Raw genomic sequence first — 18,317 nt, 5'->3', positions numbered from 1 at the left:
ATATTATTTTTCTTGTTCTTATTCTACTTCTCCCCTGTACACATTGTTTTCTCTGGATCAAATGTTAAGGCCACAGATGGTTCCTATCATATAGAGATAAAAGTGAAGTTATGTACCTACCTACCTTACAGCAAGGCAGGTAAGTACATGGGTGTGCAGTAACTGTTGACCTTTACTCATCTATATCATGCTATTATTGCTGCTGTCAATCCTTTTGTCAGTCAGTTTATGGTTACACCCGTGTCTTCTTGGTCAAAGGTTTGGGGGGGAAATTGCAGGACATTAAAGTGATAAAGTTTCTTAATTTTGTATTTCTGTTACAGCTCTATTTAAATCAAAACTAGGACAAGAAATGCTGTGTAAAGAAAGAAGAGACCACTGAGAGAGTGACAATTACTTTCCCCTCCAAGTTACATATTTTAAATATTTGTCACATCTCCCTGTGGTATCACATAGATATGTAGACAACAGCAAGAGCAGCTGAAAAACATCAGTAAAAACCAGTTGGAGAGAAAGATGTCCTCTCTGCCTGGCTTGGCACAGTGAGACAAGCCACAGGCAAAAGGATCTCCACACATTTGAACATTTTCAAACAGCATCAGCTACAGCAATGCTCAGCTCTCAACATTTTTGGTATCAAGGAGTAATATTGGATTATTCCATAACTGTCTATACTGCAGACTGGCAAATTAACAGTGGAGAGTGTGAAACCTTTGAACAGAATAGTTATTGTACTTCTACATTCTTTCATTGGGCTAACTTAAAGTCGATGACATATCAGTGAAATTAAAATATTCCCAATTTTTTCTGGGGAACCCCTCAGACCTCCTCAAGGATCCCCAGGGGTCCTGCACTATGTGTACCATAGTAAACCAGCGAGCAGTCTATGACAACAACTGACAACTTTCTGGCTAAGGCACAAAGCGTATGATCCAGCAACAGCATAGAAAGACATGTTGGTTGAGCAAATTGTTTATGCATAAACCCATAAAATCTGCATTGACATCCGTCTTTGCTACAAACAACAACCAGCCTTGCACTTGACCCGGGCATACTGCAGATGAACAAGCACAGACTAACCAATAACATTCCCTGCTTAGGGGATCTGTCAATGTGTCCCCTAACTCTCTAGTTTCCTGTCAAATGCACCATCCATCTCCCTCGCCTCTTAGGATCCATTCTGGTTTCCTTGATTACAGAAATAAATAAATAAAACAAAAAGGGTGGAGAAAAAACCTCCATCAAGAAATCACAAAAAGACAGCACCACCTGACAGCCCCATTCTGATGCGAGGAGGCCGCCTTGGGCTGTGGCTGGGTCAGCGGAGAATAAATAGAGTTGTTTTTCTCATTTCGTCTCTCGTATTTCTGTGATCCCATGTGAATGTATCAATGTCAACACGCCGCGTGAGCTTGTGTGTTATGTGCCCACAATTTTGCAAATGCCTGCCTGCAGCGCTACACTGAGCAACTGGCAACACCGCTGCTGCTCTCTGTCTGGCTCAGATCAATCATGTAAAGATGAGTTTCCAAGTAGTGAGAGAAAGCCACGAGAGACAGATAAGGTATTGAAGCGAGGCCATAAGAAAGAGGCAAAAGCTGATGATGAGGTCTGAACACAAAGCAGGAGGAAGATGGCGAATAATGCACAAATATATCAGACTACTGATTGATGTAGAATTCCTCTGGAGTCCAAAGCTAACACTTCTGACACTTGTTTTAAGTTGCTCCCGGGTGCGTTGCCAGTCAGTATTCAATTACACACCTTAATGCAGTTCAACATTGAGTGCGAGCCGAAGACGGAGTCATTAGACTGCAGCTACATCGTTTTTGATGCTATTCTGAGGGGAAGGGAAATTAAGAGGTGTGTAATAGCAGCTGGGTGGCCAGAGTGTCCTCCAGATGTTGTCTGGGAAATGTTAATTGACCTGCTAATGAAGTCTGGCCTCCTCCTGTCAGCTCTGAGCCTCAGAGAGTCTGTGACATTGGAAGGGACACCTGCCTATCTGACACGATGACTGCAAAACTGAGCTGTAATGAGACACACAACAAACTGCATCTCTCTGTCACACACACACACACACACCTACGCATGTCTGTGTCTGCATGAAAACAGGGAATCCATGAAAATCACTGGCTGTTGATTAATGTTCTAAAGCTGTCACTGTGTCTCTACGTCCAACAGATGTCCTCAGACTTCCCTCCTTTCCTCCTCACCTGAATGCCTTGCCCATCCACACACCTGTTCCCACTTCTCATTAGCCTTGTTGTCACCGGAGCTTGCCCACCTGCACCTCACTCCATAATCAGCCTTACCACATAGGCCAGTTCACATTACAGCAATCAGATTGGTAAATAAGCTTCCATGTGCATTAGGAGCTTGTTTTCTAGCCTCTGTGGTCTTCTTTATCTGAGACTTGATTTGGATTCTTGCCTGCTCTTTATGGATTTGTTTGCTTGTGTTGGACTTTTGGCTTCTGGTTTTGACCCTTGCCTGCCTCACGTTCCTGTAACCTTGTGTGCCTCAGTTTATATAATCAAATCACTGAACTGCGCCAGATCTGCCTCAGTCGTCTGCATTTGGGTCCTTCCCCTGTGTTCCTGTTCCCCGGCTACCTTGCATTTTTACGGAGAATTAGCAAGTTTTAATCACTATTACACTTTCAGCACTATTACAATTTTTGTCACTCTCACGTACAGAGGTAGAGCTGTCAGGAGGCTCCAAAGTTAATTGCATCCTTCTCCAGCAGCCATGACCAACCTGGCTTGCCTGGTGATTTGGCGGGCAGCCTGGTGAATGTCACCTTTTATAAGCAGTGTGGGTGTTTGTGCGTCTCGCTCTCTTACAGCCACGCATGTGTAAGCAGTTCATGGTGAGTCATGCTGGGGAGGGGTGGGAATGTCTGGCCGCAGCTGCTGGACAGGAGGACGAGATGTTTAAATTGCAGCACAGAGAGGATGCAGGCGACTGTTAGTGCCAGGTAGTTTTAAAGGTGAAGGCAAAGTCACTTTATAGCACAATCACTAACTTGGAGCCACAGCCAGAAGCCATCCAGTCTGCACTTGAATCGTAAAATGTTTTGTTATAAGTGCTTTTTACTGTCATTCAATTCTCATCATATTCTGTCCATGCTATGCTTGGGTTTGGGTGTGTTCACCAGCAGAGGGCAGTGCAGGGTAACCTTTATGCTGGGCACGTCAGCCAGCAGGGAGTCGCTGGAAGTTAAGATGTAAACGGCCACTTGTCATTCACATGTAACCTTTTCCTGCTTTTTAAAAGGTCATATAATATGGGGCCTTACTAATTTTACAATATATTCACTAGCTCCATCACAATTTCCTCTGATGAAATGAAATGATGACACACTTTTTAATCAGTGTTCTTTAGCTTTTAGCAGCTCATTGCTCTGTGGCTTTTCTCTGCAGACTGCTGCACCTTTTGCCAATTATATTTAGTTCTCCGAGCCTCAGCCTGGCTTCACAACCCTTGAGTGTTTGAGGCCAAAAGAGGCTAAATTAGCCAACATTTCACACTTAATGCAGAGAGAAAAATCAAAATGAGTGTGGATTTGTGTATCAAAACTCCAATGACCCCTCAGAACGCCTTTAGGTTTGACTAAACTACTACATGTAAAGTAGTTAAAACTAGCTGTCAGTCACTACTTTTACCTTTTGATACTTTTTGCTGATACTTCTGTACTTCTACTTAAGTAGAAGTTTAAATTTCTTTTGTACATTGTGGTGAAGTAAAGGCTATGAACATGAAGACTTCTTTTACTGGTGCAATATGTCTGTGCAGCAGCAGGTACAGGAACCCATCCACCCCAGGGAGCTGAGTAACACTGTGACTGTGTCCCGACTGAGCTTGCTGCAAAGTCACATGCCTGCATCACTGTGATGGCACACCGCAGAGTTTGGACCTTCTGTCTCTCTATATTTCACATATTTGTGTGACAGAAAATGCAGGTGCAGTTTCTTTGCTCTGTTCGAGTGTGAGGGAAAACAGAAGGGAGGGAGGGAGGGAGGGAGGGAGGAAATCTGTATGCATGAATGACAGAGACACTGATGCAAGCTTCAGGGTGTATGTGTGTGTAATGTTTACTTGTTCGACGCCAACTCCGGTGTCCAATCTATCCCATTAATTTAGACAGGAAATCATGTCCTCCGTCTGGCGGCCACTTTCGATGAGTTATGGCTGCTCGTCCAAGCGAGCTGTTGTGATGAAAGGCAACTTTGCTGGGGAAAAGCGCACCAAGAAACAAGAAAGCACAAACACACACACACAGAGTACAGTGACAGGGTGATTTAGTGGCTTTTAATCATTCCTAAATTGCCTGTCGTTCCTTCTCTTACACCAGCACTTGATTACACACACCGGTACACTACATGAAACAAGGTTCTACTTCAGTCAGGCAATGAGAGTGGCCTGGCCTGGAGTTTTGTGGCTGCTGGGGCTTGAACGCTTGAGAGTCCATCACATTGTTTCTTGTCTGACACGAGGAGTCAGAGGAAAGTGCAGAGTGAGCAGTGAGGGCAGTGAAGCTTACATAGATCTCCACTGTAACAAGCAAGGCGGTGAAGACCAAAACTCCATCACTGCCATCAGTGGCGTGAGCTAAATCTCTGAATCCACTAAATCCACTGGCTCCACATTCAGCTGCCTGTCCAAAGGATTTCTGAGAGGTGCAGAACCAGTGTACTTGTGATTCTAAATCCCAGCTCCATTCAATGCCAGGCTGATGTTTTAAACTGCCCGAGGGTGGAAAGCTTTGGTCAGAGCTGTGTCCTTATCTGACTGCCGTTATAATGCACTGCTACCTTTAATTCTACAAATGCAGTGTTTACAGAGCCATCATTCCACCGCTTCCGCAGCTATTGCATCAGTTAAGTATTAAAAAAACAATCACAGCAGCTGTTATAGATAAATGTGTCATTAATAAAACCAATGTTGGTTCATAATGTTGGAACATGTACATCGAAATCAAATGATTTGACTTTTCTATCTGAACCTTGTTTGCAGTGTTTGAGAATCACAAAACCTGTCAATATTTCCCTTCGATCACTTGATGTACCACTGCCCTAAATCTGTGAACGTGAACCAACACGTGAATCAACCTTGCGTGTTCAGCTTCAAATAGCATATACAATGCAGTCTGCTCAGAGCAGATGTAAGCAGTTATGAAGTGACTGGCGAAAACAACATATGTGTTTTGGCTGCAGTCGCAGCTGTATACACTCGGGGCTTTTTAAGGTCATATTTGCAGATTGCTCTTTAATACTGAGGGCATTTTGGAATGTGTGAAAGCTGCTCGGAGATGGGAATTCGTAATCTCTCAATCCATCTTTGGGCTGTTTTGAAGGGTTTAGAGTTTTGCTGGTTTGCTGGACATGCGCCTGCGTTGAGGATGTGTGACCACTGACTGGCTACTGACCCTGCTTGCTAGTAGGGCAGAGATTAGCACAAACACACACACACACAGCTAAAAAACACACGTGCACTGTAAAATCCTAATTACATGGACACACAGACAGGTGCACAAAAGAAAGTGTTCAGTCATACTCCTACATCTTAAATAAATCTCATTCGAGGGTCTGCGAGTGAGGGCAATGTTTACAGCAGCAATGTCTAAATAATTACAAGATTGAACGCGCAATAAATCTGGTTCATTTCCTAAGATGTTTTTTGTTATCTTGTTTACCTGTTACATGCTAGCATGTAGTGTTCATGTCAGTTAGCATCTGTCTAATAAGCTACTGGTCATAACAGACTAGGTAAGGCTTTGTGACGTCTTTTCAAAAGTAACACAGTCTCGATTAAATGCTGGCAACCAACAGTGACTTTTTTACTTTTTCCACTTTAAACTTGGCTCCATTTTGGCCTTGTGGGAGATATTTTGAAATGTCAGCCCATGTGACCATCTCTTTGGAGGTTATTTTAAAGGATACTGCTGGCATCTTTTTCATTATGAATGAATATGCCACCCAAATGCAACATCATGCCTCCTTTATGCGATTTTAATAGGTTTTTGATGACAATGGAGGCCTACGGCACAGAGGTATAAGCAGCATTTGGTTTGTGACTATACAGGCAAAAATCTTTAGGATATATTCATTTTGGATTTTTTTTTCCATCGGACTTGTTGGTAATGTGAAAAAACATACACCTTGAGTTTTATCATTGGAATCAGCAACATAAGTCAGGCATCTTTTTCACTTGAGAAAAATTTCAGAAAGTTGGTGGATTCATATCTCAGGCTGATTCAGAGAAACTGGTTCATGCACTCATCTCAACTTTGACTACTGTAATGTTCTCTTTGCTGAAATAGCGCGTTCCAGCTTGTTCAAAACACAGCACCTCTCACCTCTCCACACAAAGCTGAACATATTACTCCAGTACTTAAATCACTTCACTGGCTCTCAGTACAATACAGACTCAACATTCCACGAAAAGTGTATAAAGCACTAAATTGTTTGACTCCCCAGTACATTTAGAAAGCTTGGTTTTCTAACTGTACCTAGAATAAAATCCAGATCAGGTGAAGGTGCTTTTACTTTGGTCTCCTCTGCAACAAACTGATCTGACAATCTGAAATCCATTTCAGATTAGGGCTGTAGCCATTGGCCCCCGTCCTGACACCTCTGGCCCATGTTCGTTTTAAGTCTCGGATCCATGTTTTCTATTTTCATTCATTCCCATCCAGTCATGAGGTAAAACTAGGATCACACCTGCAGTGATGCCTTTCAACATGTTGACTTTTTGGACCCATGAGTACTCAGTAGTCATCACCATATGGGTCTTACCAGAGCCATCTGTGACCCAGTTTGATCTCAACTCCACACCTGTAAAGTTTTGTCACTGCGTCATGCACTGCATATATACATGTTGATCAGTACTGACATAGGTTAAAGCTGGCCATGTGAGGATGGTTATGCATATGGAATAAATCTGGCTCAAACTCACATCTCTCATATCATTTGTTCCATTGCATCATACACACACTGATTTGCTGTTGCAGCTGGTGTGATCCCACCTCATAATGGTCTCTTCTTTCTGTCCTTCTCTTATGATCACATTTTGATTGTAATTTATTTATTATAATCTTGAGCACATGTTTATTTGCTGCTGTGTGTATTCTAGTGTAAAGCACACTGACTGTGTAATGGACTATATATGTGCTAATAAAGTTGAGTTACCGTTTTAATGAAGACCCCACAAAGAACACTGAGGGGACAATTATGACTTTTATTTAAATTCTAGACAGCTTTACAGGACCGGAAGCAATTAAGGAGAGGACACTTTTATTTGATGATATGTGATATCTGCAGTGCCATTATAAACAATCAGAAAGATGCCCATGGTGTTGCTGGGTTGTCTGTGCAGACAGCCATCACCAGTGTCTGTCCACACCACCCTTTGACCTTCTCCTCTCCATTCAGAGGAGTATTGAATCCCATAAAGGACAGTGTCTATTTATGTGTATGTCTCTCACCCTGTAACAATGTGCCTCTCTCCCTCTTTCTCCCTGCATCTGTGTGTGAGTGAGTATGTGTGTTTCTGTATTTTCCCTGCAGCTGGTGTGTATGAGTCTGGGGCTTATTGAGATGTATAGGATGACACAGCTGTTATCATACTAAAGCCCCCAACTGTGTCAGCCGTTCTGACATTGATCCTAGTTGAGATCTTCAGAAATCCACATCGAATATAAAATACACACATCAAACAGACACATGTGCCATGTTTTCATCACAATGTGGGGACTCAAATCTGTGTCTATGTGCCCGCCTACGTGCGCGTTCGCGTGTGTGTGATGTGTGTCGTACTCATCTTACTTTCCCCTCAGAGGTAGACTCTCTAATCCCCAAAGGAGGGAGCAGCAAGGCCCTATAACGTGCATTAGTTGGATTTGGGCTCTGTCACTTGTGCAAACCCAACATGGATTTACAGATGGAAAATCTAGTAATTCTCTCTTCTTTAACCTCATGACCAGAGAGCAGCAAATACAACGGATTAGAGACCATCCAACCCAGCCAAGTTTACCTTGTTAGCTGCTGATGTTAGAGTCAATTACATGTCAGAGAGCATAAGACGAGTTGAACAGAGGTAAAGGTTCTGTTAAAGCCTGGCTGCCTAAGTCCTGTATAAAAGCTGACAAGCCTCAGATGGGCTTTGCCTACATCCACTTTTCAGACCCTGCATAACATAATAATTCCAATTTTTTACATCTTGGGTCTTATTATTGTTGTTTTTATATATTCTGATTACTCCATTGCTTAAAAGGAGTGTGATAGGGAAAGAAAACCAAGCAGTCAGACAATCATCCACAAACATTCATCACAGCTTACAGATCGACTTCCTGGTTCATCTTTGACGGCTGATTGCTCGCAGTTCTGCCGAACTCCCAGATCTCAGCAATTACGTCATCTGAACAGATGGCCTGAAATGACGAAGATAAAATCCAAGTTGTAAAAAACAGAAATGACAGTATCTTCCATTAGAAGGGCGCCCATTGAGCTGCTTCATACAGTGTTCTCAGCAAAGTCCGCTGTCTTCTGCATAGAGACAAGTGCATTATGGGAAATGTATACATATTGAAGCTTCATAACAAATTGCCGAGAGGAAGCGGGCATTAATCATACTCCAGCCTTGCCTGTCAGTGTGGTGATGGACTCACACTGGTCGTGGATCACACAGCCTCCCATGCTGACCCGCCATCCATTATCACCATTGTCATATTGTAGGAACACATGTGCAGCAATAGTACTCACACACACACACGCACACACACACAGACACACACACACACACACACACACATGTAAACATGAGCTCTTGAGCAAAAATTTGAAGGCTGTACTGATCTGTTTCCTGTATTCAAATGAGTCAGACAGTAAAAATATAAACAAACAATCTGCATCACATCCGTTATTTCTAGCGGATGACACCACTGGGCCAGCATCTCATTTTTAATACAAGGCCAGTATCCGCTTGATGGACACACAAGAGTGTGTGTTTTGTTCTGTATTGCTGTATTTTTTTCTTTTTGGACGGACTGTCCTTGACACAGTGATGTTCGTAGAGTCTTGCTTCTTTGTGTGTGTGCTAGTGTGCTTTTATTCTCCCTTGCAAATGCTCCTTGCTGCTGTTGAAAACAGTGCGCAATGCTGTGGCAATTGCCTATGTGTGTCAGATATAAGGCCACGTTGTTGACTTATTTATACCTCTGTGACACTGCTCTGCTGCCTGAACAGCCCAAGGTGTGAGAGAACACAAGAACATACACATAAATAATTGAAGGTTGCAACACTAGCAGCATGCCCATAAAATTATACAATAAAAGAAGCAGCAACAAGGCAGACAACATCCAAGAAACAATGAATTTATTTACAGCTAACACATTTTTTGAGGGTCCTTAAAGCAATCATTCCACATAAAAAAAAAGAAAAGAAAACATGCTTTCTTGTTTAGAGTTAGATTAGAAGATCAATACCACCCTGGTCTCTGTCTGCTAAACATAAGGCTACAGCCAGCAGCTGATTAGCTTATCTTAGCATAAGGTAACAAAATTCATCTACCACAATATAATTCTTGGTCTTTGCAGGAAGCATAAAGTAATAAAGCTTAGTTAGTGCAGAATTCTGAAGCTGGGCCTGTATTAGCTGATTGGCATCAGTTGTTTCATACAATACAATGACTGGCTCATTCACTGCTGTGCAGCTACATAACTGACCATACCATAGCTCCCTCCATCACTCCAATCTCCTACTAATGTGTTTTATTTTTGATGTTGATTTAACTCAGATTTTAAGTGTGAGGAAGTTATTTACAGCAGAATCATCTGAGCTGTTCAGAGCTAAAAGAGCAGAGCCTTTTCCAACCATGTGACCATTTGCTATTAATGGTCAATTTCTTGTGTGTTTCCCCCTGAACTGTGTAGGGGTGGATGTGCATGCAGCCATGCGCCTCACAGTTAGTGTGTGTGTGTGTGTGTGTATGTGTGTGTGCATGTGTGTGTGTGCGTGCATGCACACTCTTTTCGCGTCAGTGAAACAAGGAATTTGTACACGAACACAATCTCAGACTGATGAACTACCCTGCCAGAGTGACAATATTGCCTGTGTGGGTTTTTTTTCTCTTTCACAAAGCAGTTCCTTTGTAAGTTCTCCCCACACACTGCAGTTGAGAAAGTCCTTCAGGAGCATTATAATACAGTCAAATGGAAGTCTTTCAAATATTTTGTCAAATGAAGAGAGAGACTACAACTAGCCTTACTTACCGACGTGCAGTGCAACTAATAAACTTGTAACTCTGGTTAAATTTGTAACATCTTTCTGGCCCTGATGTAGAGGTTACTGTTGAAAGCAGCTGACTCACCTTGAAGTTTCAACAACTTTCATTGATTCAAGTTGAAATCACTTTTGGATTTTGGAAAGACTTCCCATAAAGCTGTCACATTTTTCTGCCAGCTGTTATCAGAAGGAAAAAGTCATGATTTTAGTTAGAAATAAGACTCTACTGGGGTGTCTCATTTTGACATTTGACAGTTTTTGTGTTTTTCATTTTGCCAGTAAATCAGTCAGTCTGCTGACATATTTGCTCTTCGAATTCCTGCAAGTCACTCTTATTCATGGCGGGGTCTAGGAATGGTGATATCAGTCAGTGTATCTGCGGTTATCTGTGAGTCTGTCCAACACTCGTGTTGTTGTTTTGGCGAGGGAATCTTGGTGTGGTATTCGAGGATGATTCTTTATGGTTTTGGTGACTCTCTGATTGGTCAACTGGAATCCACATCAGGTCAAATTAAAGTAGGACAGCAAAATGTATTTAACTCAGTAAATTCTGTTTTTGGTTGCACTAAGCAAGTTTAAACAGACCTTCAGGAGCTTTCATTTTGCATGTACACAGATATAAAGCCACTGTGTTTGTGCTTTCAGAGTGTTTCAAAAGTAGACAGAAATAACATAAAGTCACACCCACCCAAGGAAGGAAAGAATGATTTTAAATACCGCACATATTCTTCTTCTTAACTTTTTTGCTTGTTGTTGTGTGTGAGCTGCTATTTTTTTTTTATTGTGCCTCTTCAAGAAAATATTTTTCCAAGGCAGCTTTTTATGCAGTCCAGCCACGTTCCTCGACTGTTTCTCTGCGCTCTTTTCTATTGCATCACTCTGTCACTGCAGGCACACACGCAGCACTGCATGGAACATACGGCGAGATGATTACTAATTACTATGCCTCCTGCTTAGCAAACCTGTCTATTATGCATACATACGCACAAGAGCACACACACATAGATGTATCACACAGAGCATTTCAACACGTGTGACACACCGGGACTTTGCAGGGGGCAGGTGGAGGTGTCGCTCACTTTAATTCCAACATACAGTGATGCAACAGTTTCTGATCTGATCCATCTTGGTTGTCAATAAAGAAGATCAAAGGATAAAAGCTGTCTTCTCTATAAAGACATCAGTCTCTCGCAGCCCAGGGGAGAGTCTGTGCTTCCGTGACCAGAATAAACGATAGGCAGATATAATCAGTGAATGACCCAGAGCCATGTTATTGCAATTATCTCTCAGTAACCCTGATTTTCACAAACAATCTGTCCTAATTCTTGCATAACAGGAGCACATGCGGGACACCTTTTTTTTTTTTTTTTTTTATTAAATTCTGAGATTCATTATTAGATTTTAAAAATGGTAATGAAAAAGTAGTTTGTGTTGTTCACAACAAAACTTCAAATGCCCAAGCTGAACAAAGAGTCAATGGAGCTGACTGTGTTTTGCAGGAAAGCCGCGAAGCAAACACTATATCCTCGACTCTGCTGATCTCTTTCATCCATGTATGAGAGCAAGGGAGAGGGAACGAGAATACAATGTTTTTAGGGGATAAAAATCTGTCCGTTGGTGGAAGATGAAGAGAGGGAATGGAAAGAGGTCTCCACAACTCCATCTGTCTGCCACACAGTGCTGCTTTTTTTGCATGATTTTTACCAGCATGAGTGAAACTATGAGGGAGTGAAAGGGTTAGAGATTGCAGATCCGAGAGTATAGATTGCTATTCTGTGTCACTCTCATCTCTCCATGACCAAATCCATTTCCTCAAAGGAGCCTGGAAAAGCTTTTAGCTGGTGCTTGAAAATGTACAGCACAAAAGACACAGTCATGCTGTGATCGAAGGTCATGCTATGAAGTGTCATGTGGAGAGCCGAGCCTTTGCGAGGTGCTCTCAACCCACTGCTCCGCTACTGAGACCTTTCAACCTTCCAGCGTTTTTTCGTTGTAACCATAAGGCTCTAGTTGTGAGGCCGTCACACGGGTTGATACTGCAGCGCTGACATAGTCTATAACTCTTGCCCTGTAACTTGTAAATGATGTATGACCTGCAGGTTGGGTTGTAAATCATGTTAAATGTTATATGGTACCTGGTCTCTGTGCCTCAAGTGATTTTAGATGATAAAAAACACTGCGGGTCTGCGTAAGCCTCTTATGGAGACATGTTTTGAAAAATGCATGTGTTTCTGGTTTAATCATTCCGTTACATTGCTTGAATTCATAAATACTACTTTAACGTTCTCCCAAAAACTTGTTTCCGCATATTACTTGAAGGTAGAAAAAAGACTTGAGAAACAAATATGAAAAGCTGTTTTTGAAAGACACTCAACATTTTTATTTATTTATTTATTTTTAATAGAAGAGGCTGAGTGAAAAACACTTTTCTCAGTTTCTCAGATGCTTAAAATCAAACATATGAATGTATTTCGCTCCTATGTTTTATGGTTTTCTCAGTTCAGCTTCAGGGTGATAGCATGTTCAAATCCAATATTTTTAAACGTGATTGGGGTGACCTTTTTGTTTACATTTGGATCCCCGACCGTACCTTTCAGGAATATTTGAGTAGGCATTTTTGAGAATGTCATTTCACTAAACATGCTTTATTTCAACGCATTTAAGCACTGCAAGCAGCTCTGCCAGTTTTATAGATTAGACAGTCACACAGCAAATGTCATCGTAGAGACGGTTGTGGAGGTGACTGACTGACCAATGAAACAACTAACACCGTTTCTCTTTTGTTAACCAGAAAGACAAGATTATTTGTAGAATATTTTGTGCCCTGGCTCAAAGGTTCTATCCTTGCAAAAAACAACACTTCTAACCTTTTGAAGCACCTGGGCAAACAACGTGCCCGCATGAAGCTAGCTGCTAATGACACAAGAATATCTGAGGTCATTCAAGCCACTCCACCCAAACAACCGAGGCTGGATTTCAATCATTTGGCTCCGACTGCTGTGACCCTGAGACATTTTAACAAACTAATAGCATGGTATGCTATTAGTAAATGGGAAATGAGCTACCTTCAAGGGGGTGGAGTACATCTCCACCGCCACAGACATTTGGTCTGTCCATGGCAAAAGCTGAAAAAAAAAAAAAAAAGTAATAATGGCACCCTTTCAGAGCAGACATTTAACAAAACATGTAACAAAAAAGTTTCTTGTGGTGGAAGTAATCATTAAAGTAGCTATCTTTTTAAATGAGCAATTTAAACTAGTAGGTGTGACTAATTACTATTTTTCAGCAACTAGCACAACACTGGTGCATCACGTATATGCACCCATGCACACATGCTTGGGCACACACAAACACACAGAAGGGACACATGCTTTAAGAGAAAGGCTGAACTCAGGGGAAATCACAGCAGGAGGATAGAGGAGGCAAAATCATTCAGACTGATTTAAAGAAAAGCAATCAGCCAAGTGAAGACATCTGGACTGATCTGTATTGCCCAGACAGCCTTAACCGGCCCGCTCAAGGTCTCATTATGGAAACTGAGCAGAAGAGCAGAGCAGGAAGATCACAGCAGATAAAACGCTGCTATTTCCAATGTTGGTCCAGCTCAGTGAGGGCATTCAGTTAGTTTCAGGTGAGTTCAGTTTGATTAAATTTGTAAGATCAGTTGAAGTCATTTGAAATCGATTGAATTCAGTCAACAACTCAGTCGCCTTAACTGAAATTGAACGTTTGCATCCCCTTCAGTTCTGAAAAAGAAAGAGTGACCTGTAGGTGCACATGGACATTTTTTCACAGCAGACATTTAGACAAGCAGGAAAAGAACAACGGTAGCCAATAATCTTCACCAGGGTGCACAATAAGGTCCCTGGAAATGGCTCACGTGGGCAGTATCTGATGTGAGGAAGGTCTACAGCTGTATGACAACATCATTCTAAGAACACGCCACCTTCAGAGGTCATGTAACACAATACAGAATATTGTTTCTTTGAATCTATCTTGTTCAGCAGAGGCTTTTTTTTCCTTTGTGTTTGTTGTGTATGTCAAAGCATCGTGGTGTTTGCACATTGAAAGCAGGGCGCTGGTGCCGCAGTGACACATGGTCGAGTGACATGTCACCGTTTGATGGGTGCTGGACAACGCAGAAGGAGTTTGATATATATGTCCGTCTGCTGAGAGGTTGTAGAGGAGAAGAAAGAGTCTCTGGCCATGTACTTTGTTCATTTAGCTAAATGTTCAGTGCCTCTTCTGAGCCTCCAGAAGCTGCTGCTGGTTCAAACTGTTCACTGCATGTATAAGCACTTTTCAGTGCCGTTATGAGGTTGACATATTGGATCAGAGTGAGATATCTTCACATTTATTGGGTGGATTGCCATGAAATTTGGTACACACCTTCAGAATGAATTGGAATAACTTTGGTGGTCCCTTTAATTTTTGTTCAGCATCGTCATGAGATCAAAAAATTCTTTTGACCAATGCTTTGATCAAATAGCAAAACACTCCCATCAGCTACTGTGGTACTTTGTTGTTAGCTTGTTAACTAAGATGCTAAAGATGGTAAAATTAAACATCAGCGTGTTAGCATTGTCATTGTGAGCACATTAGCATGCTGACATTAGCATTTAGCTCGAAGCAATGCTGTGTCTAAGTACAGCAGTGGCAATTTTCAATTTTTTTTTGAAACATCCTATTAATCGGAGCTGATAACGATGCTCCCAGCCACCTGCCGGGGGAGCTCCACTGCTAAAAGCTACTAATTTGGTCCATGACATGATTCTTCACTGTAATCAGTTCAGTTTGAAGATTCCGTGTTAAAGACTTGTTTGAGCTTGTAGTGGCTTGTTTCACTGATGTATGCAATGACATCCGCCTGAGTATCACACCATGACATCGTCAAGCCAACCACCGCCTCAGTCAGTAAATCAAACACCATGCTTTATCTAACTAATGAGGACATGGCATGTGTTGTCCTGGCCAGGCCATTCATCTCCGCTTTCAGAGAAAAGAGGCAGCAGATAAAACTGTCACGGCACCTGAGGAGCACAGACTCACAGAACCTCTTTGCTGCTTCATCAGTGCTGCAGCAGCATGATCGCACAGTCCTGATTGAGATTCTGATGACATGTCTCTTTTAATCAAACGTGCTTCCATACCCCTCAGCTAATGTAACATTTGTTAACTGCGGACTCCTGTGGCTGTCAATTTACCTCAGTTTTGGCTTGTTTGTCGACGTGAAGTGTCCCTGGCTCTGTCTTTGAAGAAAATGACAGCTGTGTCGTAATCAAATCAGCAACATTACCATTCAGCATGCGGGGCTGGAGATAATTGTCGTAACATTTAGCAAAAGGTCTCCACTCTTAGCTCTCTGACAGGAAAATGGTGATTGTGGTGTAGAAATCTAATGATGGTGAAACGGTTTCATGGCTGAAAGACCACTCTTGAAATAAAAGAGACATTTTTAATGCACTGTACGGTTTTAGAAATAAGTGAGTAAGAATGCCTCTCTCTTTTCGGAGGCTTATAATCAGCTGCTAGGCGTGGCTGACCATATTAGCTTGGAATAGCGGGAGATTTGCCTCTGCAAAGCTTTCTAAAGGGCCTGCAAGCATTCACTGCGATATGAAATGGCCTCTCAGGTGTTATCCATTTGTATAACAATCCATATTCCTACAAACAAAAAGAGAGCAAGGCTGCATACTGAGCTTTAAGTATTGAAAATAATGCCCTGCACATTTAGGCATTACATTATTAAAATATCTCTTTGAAGTGCTAAATGTAGAGAGAGAACATGGAGGAGTTGTAGAACGATAACACATAAGGTACAGGGAAAATAATACAGAGAGAAAAACAGAAATTATGTATGTGTCTACAGCATAGGCTTCTGAATATTCAGGCCTCTCCCCGAGACCGATTTGTTATTGTTTACCTTCTTGTGCGGCACTCACTGGATATTTGCAGTGTCTGTTGTAAAACACAATTCAATCACACCAGTAAGTTCTTGTGCATGGGCGTATATTCAGAAGAAGCCATGCATGCCGCCTTGCACATTCTCTTTACCTGTGTGTGTGTGTGAGGGACAGTCAGAGAGAGATGGAGTGCTGAGTGTGTGTTGTAATGCAGGTTGTGGGGCTGTAGCTCTGTCCCTGTCTCCCATCTAAATCTTTAATACACTGATGGATGTCTGGAGTGCAGAAAGGTGAAGGCTACTATGTCTTAATAAGACAACATGTGAAAAGACGCACACACAGATCTGTGTACATAATTTATGGGGACATTACATAGACTTACATTGATTTCCTGCAGAGTCACCCTAACCATAACCTAAACCACTACTTGCCTGACCCTAACCCATACCCTGACCTTAACCCCAGTCTTCATCCTAAAATGCAATGATTTACATTATGGGGACTTCCCATAAGGAAGGTGAATCCCTACAGTGTGACTGTGCAAACAGATTTAACATCCCCACAAGGTGAGTAACCACACATAGACAGAAACTGAGATGCAACATATGGAGACACAAACAGGCATCACTTCTGACTCTAAGTTCAATAATATATGGAGAAGTAATAGACAATAGTGTGGTGAGCCATTGCTTCTGCATTTTCAGTTCTGCTCAGTTTCATCTGCCGTTTCATTACTTGGCATCCTTCCTTGTTTTTCTTCCTTTAGTGTCTTCCTTTATTTTCCCTCTCTGTCTCTTTGAATTTGGAGGAGTGAGTAGGTTGTGTCAGCAGCCCTAACTTGACCGACTACTGTGTTGGCAAAGGCCTCAGAAGACAATTGGTGACTAGTTGGTGTTGGATGGAGCGATAGAATGCTTTGTGCATGTGTGTGCCAGAGTGCATGTTAGGTAATGCTGGAGAGACGCCATGTTTTCCAAACCAACCTTGTGTGTTAGATGTTGTATTCACATTTTTGATGATTCAAAGGTGCATATGTCTCCAAATACTATATCCTATATTTGAATAGAAATATTCCCTGTAATGTTGATAACAGACTCTTTTAAATGACAGCAACACGTAGTAAGTACTAGGATTTTAGAGCCACAGTGTGCTTTGATCAACTTCATTATTAAATCAAAATGATGGTGTGTTTATTGCATAGAATCTGCATTTCTTACTGATTGACATTTGAGACATAACAGTGGCGATTCCTCTTTATCTGTCAACCAGCAGCAGTAACATCTGATTGGTTGTAATCAGTAGCACTAACCTACAGATGACAGGAATGAATCGTTTTTCCATCTTGGCACTGATTTAATGGGACTGTGCTGTTTATAACAGCTGGCAGCTTTTGATTTCAGACAGAGAAAGACAGCGCCGAGGGTGAAAATCAAGCGTGCTACCGTTCGAGAAAGACTCCTTCTGTGCAGCCAACTTCTGTCAATCCAGTGAGGGGGATAAATCAAAGGCGTTTCTAAATTTAGCTCTGACATAGAATTAGTGAGACGCTCTGTAGTAGAAAGCAATGGACTGGTGGTTACTAAGCAACTGGTGCTAGGCAACCTTGTTGGTAAGCATCGATTGTGCTTTAGGGGAAGTTGGGGGCTGATTGAGGGTAGGGTGTCTTCAAAAGCTAAAAAAAAACCCAAAAACCTCTCGCTGCTTTGAGTAATCTGAGTGTTTGCTGTTGCTTTTCAGGGAAAATTGGTGGATGTGAAAGCCTTGGATTGCATGGTGAGCTCCTAATAGCTGTTTTCCTTGAAGATCTGTTAGGACATGGTGTCTCTGACAGAAAATAACCAAACAGACAGGAGAATGATAACTGAATTGCAGTGTTCCAAACAAATGAGTGCCTTTAGTAATGGCATTCGTCATCATCTGCTGCGGAACTGATAACGTCATCAATTACCAACTCATTTCTTAAGAGGAGATGGGCTGTATTGCATACTAATGAGTGTGTGAAGCTTTGATGTGGGGCTGACAGTGTGCGTTCTAGTGCATCTGCTCTGTGTGTGTGCGTGTGTGTGTGTGTGTGTGTGTGTGTGTGTTTGTGTACACAACTGTGTTGGAATAAGCTGTGTGTGTGTGT

This window comes from Chaetodon auriga, chromosome 10, assembly GCF_051107435.1.
Source record: "Chaetodon auriga isolate fChaAug3 chromosome 10, fChaAug3.hap1, whole genome shotgun sequence".
NCBI classification, from domain to species: domain Eukaryota; kingdom Metazoa; phylum Chordata; class Actinopteri; order Chaetodontiformes; family Chaetodontidae; genus Chaetodon; species Chaetodon auriga.
The sequence above is the reverse complement of the archived record's forward strand: the minus strand, read 5'-3'. Positions refer to the sequence as shown.